Here is an 11,551-nt window from a genome sequence, read left to right on the forward strand (position 1 = left end):
CATGCATGTACATCCATGACGATTTTATGACAGAATCAAGATAGTCATACCTGTGCTGTCATAGAAGTGTTCCATGACATTACCAAAATTATCATCACGGAAGTGTCCACTTCCATGACGATAAATCGCGTGTCACAGAAGTGCTTTCGTCAAGGGTGACCGACACGTGGCATCCACCATAACGGAACACCGTTAAGCTATCGGGTCGGGTTTTGGATCCGATAACCCATCAACAACCCCGACCAATGGGGATTTTCCACGTGTAAAATCATCATTGGCTGGAGGAAACACATGTCGGCTCATCGTTGGGATAGATATCATCCACTCATTGGACAGAAGGCGCCTATGATACGTCGACACATGGCACGGCCCAACAGAGGCCCATTCTTGTGAAAAGGCTGGCCCATTTGACTTGGTCAAAAGGTGGCAGGATGGCCCATGGAAAGCCTGTTAACGGCCTATTCGCATATAGCCCATTTACAACCCGCTAATCCAAGGCCTGTTATGCCCTATCCGAATTAGGCCCAGTAGCGTCATCTAGGCCATCCAATACGATTCCAGCCCGTTTTCACTTCTGGCCCATGTGTGGCCCATGACATCTTTCGGCCCATATGAGGCCCTTTGTAACTCTTGGCCCATTAACGACCCGTGGTGAAACTGGCCTGTAATGAACAGTGTATCACTTTACACCCATTAACGGCCCGTGGTGAAACTGGCCCGTAATGAACGGTGTATCATTTTATACCCATTAATGACCCGTTATTCCGTTGGGCTGTTTCCAGCCCATGTTATATTTTGGCCTTCTTAGGGTCCATTAATTCTTGGGCTCATTTCCAGCATTCGTTTACTTACGGCCCGTTACTGTCATTTTCTGCTTGTGGGCCAAACTCAGCCCGTGGTTACAGTCAGCCCGTTTGTGGTCCGTTAATACGTTGGGCCGTTTTCATAGCGTGATCAAATACGACCTATTAATGATGGCTCATTATGGCCGGCCCATGAACGGACGATTCCAACTCTAGCCCGTTTACGGCCATAATGTGGTTTGTTATTGGCCCATGTTTGGCCAATCGATCATACAGCCCGTATAAGGCCCATTGATGATACGACCGGTAGAAGGCCCATTGTTTCTATGGCACGTAGAAGGCCCATTGTTTCTACGGCCCGTAGAAGGCCCACTGTTTCTACGGCCCGTAGGAGGCCTAGTGTCACTACAGTAAATATTAGCCCATGGTTATTGTGGCCTAGTTTAAAAAAATAGTTTATTGCAGCCACTAGCAAACCACGGAAAAAGAACTAAAATGACTACAAGCAAACAAATAAACAAGACAACAAGGAAATAAATAAGCAAGAAACTTATGCTAGGCTATCACGGCTATCACACATATTACATCCACTGGGCATCAAAGTTCGCCACCAGTGCAAATAAACGCGCCGACAAAAGAATATACAAAACTGAGAGCACTTCATAAGGCACTAGGCCTGGCCATGTCGGGCCCCCCAAACAGCCGAAGAAGCTGAGTAGACCTCAGTTGTGTCAATGATAGATGCATTAACAGTAGATGTATGGCATGATGGTGCGCACGGCAGTCCTCTGACATCTTCATTGCATCTCTGACTTCAAGTCGGAGCTGAGCTGAAGCAAGCCTTTTCGCTTTAAGTTGAGACTAAAGAAGTCAAACTGATTGAGGCAACGACTGCATAGAGGTTGTCTCACACCTGCTGGTGAGTAGCTTCAACTCACTGTCTTCATCAAGATAGGACCTTGGGGTCATCTCGCTGTCCTCAAGATGGTTTGGCTCACTATCTTCCCTAAAGTTCTGCCTGGCGTAAGAGATACGATTCTGAAAGAGAAACAAGGAGACGTGTAATATGTTTCACAATTATATAAGCAAATAAATGGATCTGTTCTGCATAAGGAACATGTTTTTACAACTACAATTTGAAACTGGTAGTTGTTGCAAACATCCAATCAGATGTAAACAGCAAAGCAAATAGAAGTGGAGGAAATGATGCCTATCCAAATCTATACTAGAACAAAGTTTGAAGGCTTGAGAAGGATGAACTTACATTACATGTTAACACGGGCTGGACAAAGCCCTTCTCCATGTTGATGGAAGGATAATTCAATAAATTCCCCAAAGAAAATTCTTTATAAGCGTTGCAATTATTCTACATTTTGCAAAGAGTAAATATAGATTAAATAATGTTGGAAGAAACAGAGGATAATGAAGATCAGGTGCAGACTGATGATACATAATCAAATAGCAATTAATTAAGTACAGCGTTACAAGGCAAAAGGGAGAGAGGTACTAACAAGAGCAATGCAGAGCCCAATATTGTTGTGAGATCGTATGATCCTTTGAGCAAGGAGATTCATCTGAAATTAGTTTTCATACAAGAGAGAAGGTAAGGCACATGTAGAAATTTAGGAGTTCAAATTTTGAATTGATATCATAGACAATACCTGACGCTAGGCTCTCAGCAGTTCTAATAGGGGTTTGGCCACTGGAGTAGGGGTAAAGTGTGGTACAGTTGGGCCTGTGTTTTCTGTGGCTGCTGATCTATCTGATTTAACAGGTATCACTACCTTTTCCAAATACCTAGTTTGTGCATCACCCTCTTTATGTCGAGGCATGACGATTTTAATTATGTCCCGACAGGAAACGCCGGACTGTGCCCGAGGACCCCACCGGCCATGCCTCCAGCATCCGGATTCCCGGACCGGATTCACGGACGGAGGCTGACGTGGGGACAGTGCCAAACTGTCCTCCTGCGGAGGATACGGATATGCTTTCCGCCACAAATTCAGAAGTGGAGAGCGCCATGAATCACCGGCGCCGATGGGCCGTACTCCGGGGTGGTATTTTTTTCGAAGAGGCGTTCAATGCCTTCAATTCTGGACATGCCTATATCCGCGCTGCTCAAGATGGACTTGCCAGAGCAACATACCAGTATGTGAAGGATATACGGGTAAGGAAATTTAATAAGTATGTGTAGTAGTAGCCCCTGAGACTTGAAACAGTTGGCACAACTGATTTAAGGATCATTAAATGCATAGCTTCTTGCAGAGAAGAATGCCTAGTTGTCTCAAGAGCTGGAGGAGTGTAAGGCCCAAATGAAGGCCAATGTAGCCGAACAAGAGGAATCCAAAAAGGCTTCTTCTGGTAAGAATTTCCTTCTACCAGTTTGTATGTTCGGCATGGTTTATAAATCTGACGAAAGATTCGGCAGACAATCCCGGAGGAAATCCGGAGACTATGGAAGATAATGAGCTGCATCTGTGAAGTCAGCTGAAGGCGGGCGAACGTGTGCTGACGCAGTCTATCCAGGAGAAGAATAAGCTGCAAGATGCTAATCTCCAACTGAGCGTCGAATTGAAAGATGTTCAGGCTCAGCTCGTGGAATCCGTGAAGGAGAACTGGAGGCTTCGACGCAACATTTATAGTAAGTGCTTGAACGAACTGTAGTATAGTTTGGCAAGGAGGCGTATTAACAGAGTTATGTCTGCAGGTATGTTGACGGGACGCCCTGGAGAGGAGAGGCCCGGGTCTGCAGGGGATATGCTGCAAGAGCTTTCACAACTGCACGAACGAGCTTGGCAAGTGATGTAGGGTATTGCCCAGGCTTTATGGCCGTCCGCTTCCCTGCTAGGAGGCATGATCGAACTTGTAGAGATGCTCAAAGGAGCACGACGGCGCTTCCGATTATGGAAGATATCAGCTTGCTGGCAAGGTGCGAGAGAAGCTTGGGCCATGGTGAAGACGCAATACGCCAAGGCTGACCCGAACCATATGGCCGATGTCGGACCGGCTGGGCCAGATAGATAAGAGATACCCGTTAGTTTGGTATATGATCAAGTAGTATTAGCTGCAAAGTATTCCCAGCAGGATTGTAAGCTAGACAGCCTGTTGGATGGTATAGAGGAAGAGTACAGCCAGTCTATATGATTATGTAATTTGAATGGGCTCATGTACTCCCTAGCCGGATTGAAAATCATTTGTCATGGCGGACCTTTTCGCTTCAGCCCCCGGATCCGATAGTCCGGGGTGTATCCGAATACCCACACAGTTATGAAAAACCGGGGTATGCGTGGAAACCAGGCGTAGGGGTCATAAGTGCTTGAACAGACAAGTACCCAACTAGTTATGTTATATTACATGGATAGTAAGAAACATCTTCTAGAGAGAATAGTTCCGTTAGGGGTTCCTTTCTCTGGGTACGCATGCATCAATGTGCATGTCCGAAATGCGAACAGAAGCGCAGAAAACAAAACATCTGGGTATTTCCGTTGTTAGGAACGGGAACATATTTTGTTCACCGACCGAATATTCCCTTAAGAATGCTAGCTTTCGGCTTCACCCAGTCTGAGGTACACATCCGGCTCAACCGGCAGTAACAATCACAGAGGTGCTCCCCTTATGCCCTAGCCGAATTAACGGGAACGTAGGGCATAAATACAAGAGCCAGGCAACCCAGCATGGCCAAAACTTAAGTCATATCGATGCATATAGTGGTGAATAAAAGGCACATATGGAAAGAAAAATGCATATGTGGCTGGCAAGAAGCCATTAAAGTAGTTATAATTAGCTTCTGAATAGGAAGCCCCCAGGTATAAAGTGCACACATAATGCGACTGGAGTACTCAGGGCATCCCTACAGTTTTAAGGCTGTATATAAAAAAAGGAAAAGGGGGCGAGAAAGGAGGAAAGAGAAGATAATTGAAGAGGCGGAGTTAAGGAGACGAACACTGGGTTCGGCGCTAGGAGTAGAATCTCCGGAGTCTGGCCGCGTTCCATGGGTTCGGCTCGAGTCTGTTATCAAATGCACAGCACAGACAGTATGCTCCTCCAGTGAGAACTTTATCAATGATGAAGGGACCCTCCCACTTGGGTTTAAGCTTGTCCTTCTTCTTCTCAGGTAGGCGTAGAACGAGTTCGCCAATGTTATAAGTTTTGGCCCGTACTTCTCTGCTTTGATATCTTCGAGCCTGTTGCTGATAGAATGCAGAACGGGCTTTAGCGACATCACGCTCCTCCTCCAAAGCATCTAAGTTGTCCGACCGGTCTAGCTCGGCTTCCTTCTCTTCATACATGCGCATGCGAGGTGAGTCATGAATTATATCGCAGGGCAGCACTGCTTCTGCGCCGTACACCATGAAAAATGGTGTGTATCCGGTGGTGCGATTCGGTGTGGTCTGCAGCCCCCAGAGTATGGAGTCGAGTTCCTCGACCCAATGCATGTCTGATTCCTTCAAGGATCGCACTAGTCTGGGTTTGTTGCCGCTCATAATAAGACCATTTGCATGTTCGACCTGACCGTTTGTTTGGGGGTGATAGACATAGGCGTAGTCGAGCTGAATGCCCATTTTGCCACACCAGGCTTTCACCTCCTCGGCTGTAAAATTCGAGCCATTGTCAGTGATGATACTGTGGGGGACACCGTAGCGGTGTACAACCTCCAATATGAAGTCTATCACTGGTCTGGATTCGTCCGTTTTAACTGGTTTGGCTTCTATCCATTTGGTGAACTTGTCCACCATGACCAATAGGTATTTTTTCTTATGGCTTCCCCCTTTAAGGGGTCCCACCATATCCAGCCCCCAGACCGCGAAGGGCCAAGTTATGGGGATCGTTTGGAGAGCGGTAGGGGGCATATGGCTCTGATTGGCAAATAGTTGACAACCAACGCAATGTTGGACAAGGTCCTGTGCATCCTCCCGGGCTGTCGGACAGTAGAATCCTGTCCAAAGGCCTTGCTTACGAGAGCTCGGGCTGCCGCGTGGTGCCCGCCTAGTCCGGAATGGATTTCGGCTAAGAGCTCCCGCCCTTCCTCTTCGGAGATGCATCGTTGGAGCACTACAGTGGCGCTCTTCTTGTAGAGCTCCCCTTCATGGACTTTGTAGGCTTTAGAGCATCGCACAATACAACGTGCCTCATTTAGGTCCTCGGGGAGCTCTTGCCTATTAAGGTAGGCCAAGAAGGGCTCGGTCCACGGGGCGATGACAACCATTATTTCATGGGCCGAAGATGTTATTTCGGTGGCAGAGCCTCCGATTACGTCAGAAGGTTCAGAGTCTGGGGTTGTGTTTGGAGCCGGACTAATAGTGCCAGACTCCCCTTTCGATGCCACAGACGGCTTGAAAAACCTTTCTAAGAAGATGTTAGGTGGGACGGGGTCGCGTTCTAGCGCCGATGCGGGCGAGGATATCGACCGCTTGGTTATTTTCTCTGACCACATGGTGGAATTCGAGCCCCTCGAACCGAGCTGACATTTTGAGGACGGCATTGCGATAGGCCGCCATTTTCGGGTCCTTGGCATCAAAGTCTCCATTTACCTGAGATATTGCGAGGTTCGAGTCCCCGCGCACTTCAAGGCGTTGAGTGCCCACGGAGACTGCCATCCCAAGACCATGCAACAGAGCCTCGTATTCGGCTGCATTGTTGGAGTCTGTGTATAATATTTAGAGGACATACTGCACCGTGTCTCCGGTGGGGGATGTCAGGACGACACCTGCTCCCAATCCGGCCAGCATTTTAGAGCCGTCAAAATGCATGATCCAATTTGAGTACGCGCCGTACTCTTTAGGGAGTTCGGCCTCTATCCATTCAGCGACAAAGTCAGCCAGTACTTGTGACTTAATGGCCCGCCGCGGTTTGTATGTTATGTCAAACGGAAGGAGCTCAATAGCCCATTTAGCAATTTGGCCTGTTGCGTCGCGGTTATTTATTATGTCATTGAGTGGTACTTCGGAGGCCATCGTGATCGGACACTCTTGAAAGTACTGTCGTAGTTTCGGGGATGCCATGAAGACCGCACACGCTATCTTTTGATAGTGTGGGTACCAAGATTTGCATGGAGTGAGGACAGTGGACACGTAATATACCGGCTTTTGGAGCGGGAACTTGTGTCCGTCTGCCTCTCGTTCGACGACAAGCACTGCACTCACAACTTGGTTTGTTGCGGCTATGTATAATAGCATGGGTTCGCCAATATTTGGCACAGTCAGGACTGGGTTTGTGGCCAAGAGTGCCTTTATTTCTTCCAGTCCGGCCGTGGCTGCATCCGTCCACTCGAAGTGTTTGGTGCGTCGAAGAAGGCGATACAAAGGTAGTGCCTTCTCTCCTAAGCGGGAGATAGAGCGTCTTAAGGTAGCCACGCATCCAGTTAGTTTCTAGATTTGCTTGAGGTCTGTTGGGATAGCCAACTGTGATAGAGCTCGGATTTTTGCCAGATTGGCTTCAATTCCTCTATTGGAAACGATGAAGCCGAGTAATTTTCCAGAGGGTAATCCGAAGACACACTTCTCTGGGTTGAGCTTGATGTCGTATGTTCGGAGATTATCGAACATGAGCCTGAGGTCATCTATTAAAGTTTAGACGTGTCTTGTTTTGATGACCACGTCGTCTACGTAGGCCTCTATTGTCTTGCCGATTTGTTTTTCCAGGCATGTCTGAATCATGCGTTAGTAGGTTGCGCCGGAGTTTTTGAGCCCGAAGGGCATGGTGTTGAAATAGAAGGGGCCGTACGGAGTGATAAAGGCCGTTGCGGCCTGGTTGGACTCCGCCATCTTTATTTGATGGTATCCGGAGTATGCGTCGAGGAAACACAATGAGTCGTGTCCTGCGGTGGCGTCGATCATTTGATCAATGCGGGGGAGGGGGAAGGGATCCTTAGGGCAAGCTTTATTGAGGTCTTTGAAATCGACACACAAGCGCCATGATTTGTCCTTTTTTGGTACCATTACCAAGTTTGCTAGCCAATCCGGATGTTTGATGTCTCTGATGAATCTGGCCTTGAGTATCTTGGCTAGCTCTTCTCCCATGGCTTGCCGTTTAGGCTCTGAGAAGTGTCTAAGAGTCTGCTTGACTGGCTTGTATCCTTTCAGCATATTGAGGCTGTGTTCGGCCAGCCTGCGTGGGATGCCCGGAATGTCTGAAGGATGCCAGGCGAAAACATCCCAGTTTTCACGCAGGAAGTCTCGCACTACGGCGTCTATTGTGGGGTTCAGCTGTGTCCCGATGGAAGCTGTCTTTGAAGGGTCCGTTGGGTGGACCTGGAATTTGACTATCTCGTCCGCTGGCTTGAAGGAGGTGGATTTAGGTCACTTGTCGAGTATCACGTCATCTCTGTCCACTGTTGCTCGCAGTGTTGTCAGTTCTTCGGTCGCGAGGGCTTCTGATAACGCCTCCAGGGCGAGGGCGGCTGTTTTATTTTCGGCGCAGAGTGCGACGTCCGGATTGCTAGCTAGAGTGATGATTCCATTGGGCCCGGGCATTTTGAGCTTCATGTACCCGTAATGGGGTATAGCCTAAAAACTCGTGAACGCGTCCCGCCCCAAGAGGGCGTGGTATCCGCTGCTGAACGGGGCCACTTGGAATGTAATTTCTTCGGACCTGTAATTCTACGGCATGCCGAATACCACATCCAGTGTGATTTTTCCCGTGCATTGTGCCTCCCGACTAGGGATGATTCCCCTGAAGGTCGTGCTGCTTCGTTCAATGTGGCTCTTGTCAATTTCCATCTTGTTAAGGGTTTCCTCATAGATGAGGTTTAGTCCGCTTCCACCGTCCATGAGCACTTTAGTGAGCCTGAAGCCATCCACGATTGGGCTAAGGACCAAAGCAGCTGGTGCTCGGACTGTTCGGAATTGAGGTTCGTCACTGGCATTGTAAGTTATAGCCGTGTTGTTCCATGGGTTTATTGTTGCCACATGGCAAACTTCTGCGAGGCTGCGCTGAGCTTGCTTGCGCCTATTATTTGAGGCGAAAGTCTCAAAGACTGTAAATATCGTATTGTTGTCTCCGGCGGGATGTTGCTCTGCTGTATGTTTTATGAGGAGATCCTCGCCGCTCTTTGCTACCTGCCGGAGTATCCAACATGCTCTAAGGCTATGCGTTAGCGTAGTATCCGGTGTGCTACGAATCTTGCACGACCCATTTAGCCATTCTTCCAATACGGTTCTGTGCCTTGTGGCGGGTTTTATTTTTTTGGTACTTGAATCGAGTGACTTACGAGAGTTTACCCTTTTAGTTCGGACAGAGGATTTAGCTAGAGCCGGATTGTCCCAAAAACTTGTTTGGGTTTTCCAGGCGCTTTCCATCATGCAGTAATTTTGTACTATGGCCGCTAAGTCAGCGAAGTGTACTATGTCACGACGACTTATAGCATTGAGAATCCCTTTGTCCGTGCAATTTTTGCAAAAGAGGGAGATTGCGTCTGCCTCGCGACAGTCCTTGACCCTGTTTATCACAAGGAGGAATCTGGCCCAGTAATGATGTACTGTTTCTTGGGGCTCTTGTCTGATATGGGAAAGATTGAAAAAATCTGGGTGGGTGGGTTGATTTGAATCCGAATCACGACTCGATCTGGGACCCAGGGGCAAAGAGGCTTCCGAGCTTAATGGCTCGGGTTCTGGGGCGTTGCCCGATTTCTTAGGCCCGCCATCCGATCCTGAGTCCGGGGCCTGGGTCATGTCCTCCCGCGAGCGGGTGTCCGGCTCGGAGAGCTCGGAGATCCGGACATAGTTCGTCCTCAAAGTAGAGGGAGAATTAGGATGATGCTCTTACACTACTGCTATCTCATGGGTGACCGGTGGAGAGTGAACCTCCCTTTGGTCGGGTTTAAGCCCGATCTGGTCATAGCCCGTAGCGACGCCCAAGGCAGCGATGCGATACAAGAGCTCATTGAGGGAGAAGAGCTCCATTGGGCCCATCTGTTCGGCAAATTCTAAATCAATGTGGAGGCTATTTTTAATGACCTGAGAAGTCATCGTCGGCGCAACAGCCGATTGGGTAGTCATAACGAAGCCACCCAGCCGGAGAGTTTGGCCTAGAGCCAGGGCTCCCCCGGAGGTGATGTCGTTTTTGACAACGAGACGAGCCATCAAGCCTTATCGCGGCGACACAGAGGAACTCTCAATGAAATCACCAATGTCGGTGTCAAAACCGGCGGCTCTCGGGTAGGGGGTCCCGAACTGTGCGTCTAAGGCTAATGGTAATAGGAGGCTGGGGACACGATGTTTACCCAGGTTTGGGCCCTTTCGATGGAGGTAATACCCTACTTCCTGCTTGATTGATCTTGATGATATGAGTATTACAAGAGTTGATCTACCACGAGATCAGAGAGGCTAAACCCTAGAAGCTAGCCTATGGTATGATTGTTGTTGTATCCTACGGACTAAACCCTCCGGTTTATATAGACATTGGAGGGGGCTAGGTTTACGCAGAGTCGATTTACAGAGGAGGAGATCTACTTCCGAATCGCCAAGCTTGGCTTCCACGCCAAGGAGAGTCCCATCCGGACACGGGAGGAAGTCTTCTATCTTGTATCTTCATAGTCCAACAGTCCGGCCAAAGTATATAGTCTGGCTCTTTGGATAACCCCTTATCCAGGACTCCCTCACAATGCACAGCTAAACTTCTTCAGTACCAACCTTATGGTAAGAGTAAATATAGATCTGATGTGTAGAAAATGGAGGGCAAAGGAAAATAAGCTGCAGAGTGATGGTACATGAACAACTACCTGTCAATATAAGTACACTGATAAAGGACAACATGTACTTACAAGAACAATGCAGAGCTAAAAAAATTCATTAGCATTGGATATATTCTACACTAATGTAACCATTCATACATATCAGATAATTTGGAGCGAACAATTGATAAGCAAGCTATCATGCATACTGCTGTCACATAATGAACTAGGTATGTATGCAAGTACAGTGATATAGGACAATAGGTACTAACAAGAGCAAAGCAGCGGGCAGCATATTTGCGATATCCTGTCATTCTTTTCAAACTGGAATTCTTCTTCGAGCAGATTTCCTGCAAAAAAGATCCGTAAAGCACATGCGGAAAAGTAGAAGTTCAAATTGTCATGTGATTTCATAGACAGTACCTCATCCTGGGAACGAGACCAGTGCATAACAAGGTTTTTCCATTCAATGCCTTCTAAATTTAGCATAGGAGACTTCATCGGAAATTCGTTTATAGACTTGCCATCAAAGTGTGATTTCCTCAGGTAACACCGATACTGCTGCAATGCTTCCTTGAAAAGCACAAGCAAGCTTTGCTCGTCATGACTATCCAGATTGACCCTCGCCTAGTTACAACAATGTAATGTAAATCAATTATATGTTCGATCAGCAGAAAACAGGAAAATAATAACCATGAATAATAGCACTCACACGTAAGTTGGACAGGAAGATGTGAAAATGGTGTTTGTCTTCACTATAATCTTCCCATGATGGGAATATATGCATGTAGTCCCTAACAACATTGAAAGCATTGTCTTTTAAACTGGGAATACATGGAATGGGGTTCCAATCTGCAGGAATTGGCCGTCTCTGCAGTTGGGATAGGTCTTCGGCCGGTGGACTTGCTGTACTTTTTGCTGGAGTGGGATTTTTCTGTGGTATTGCTGGTGCTATGTCAAATGAAATTGATATACCTTTTGCTGGAGTGCAGGTCCTGTGTGGTGGGGCTAGTGGTGTGGCCAGTGAAGTATGGGTACAGTCTGCTGCAGTCGGCCCTACATTTTGTGTCACTGGTTG

The sequence above is a fragment of the Triticum dicoccoides genome, chromosome 6B, assembly GCF_002162155.2.
Source record: "Triticum dicoccoides isolate Atlit2015 ecotype Zavitan chromosome 6B, WEW_v2.0, whole genome shotgun sequence".
Lineage (NCBI taxonomy): Eukaryota > Viridiplantae > Streptophyta > Magnoliopsida > Poales > Poaceae > Triticum > Triticum dicoccoides.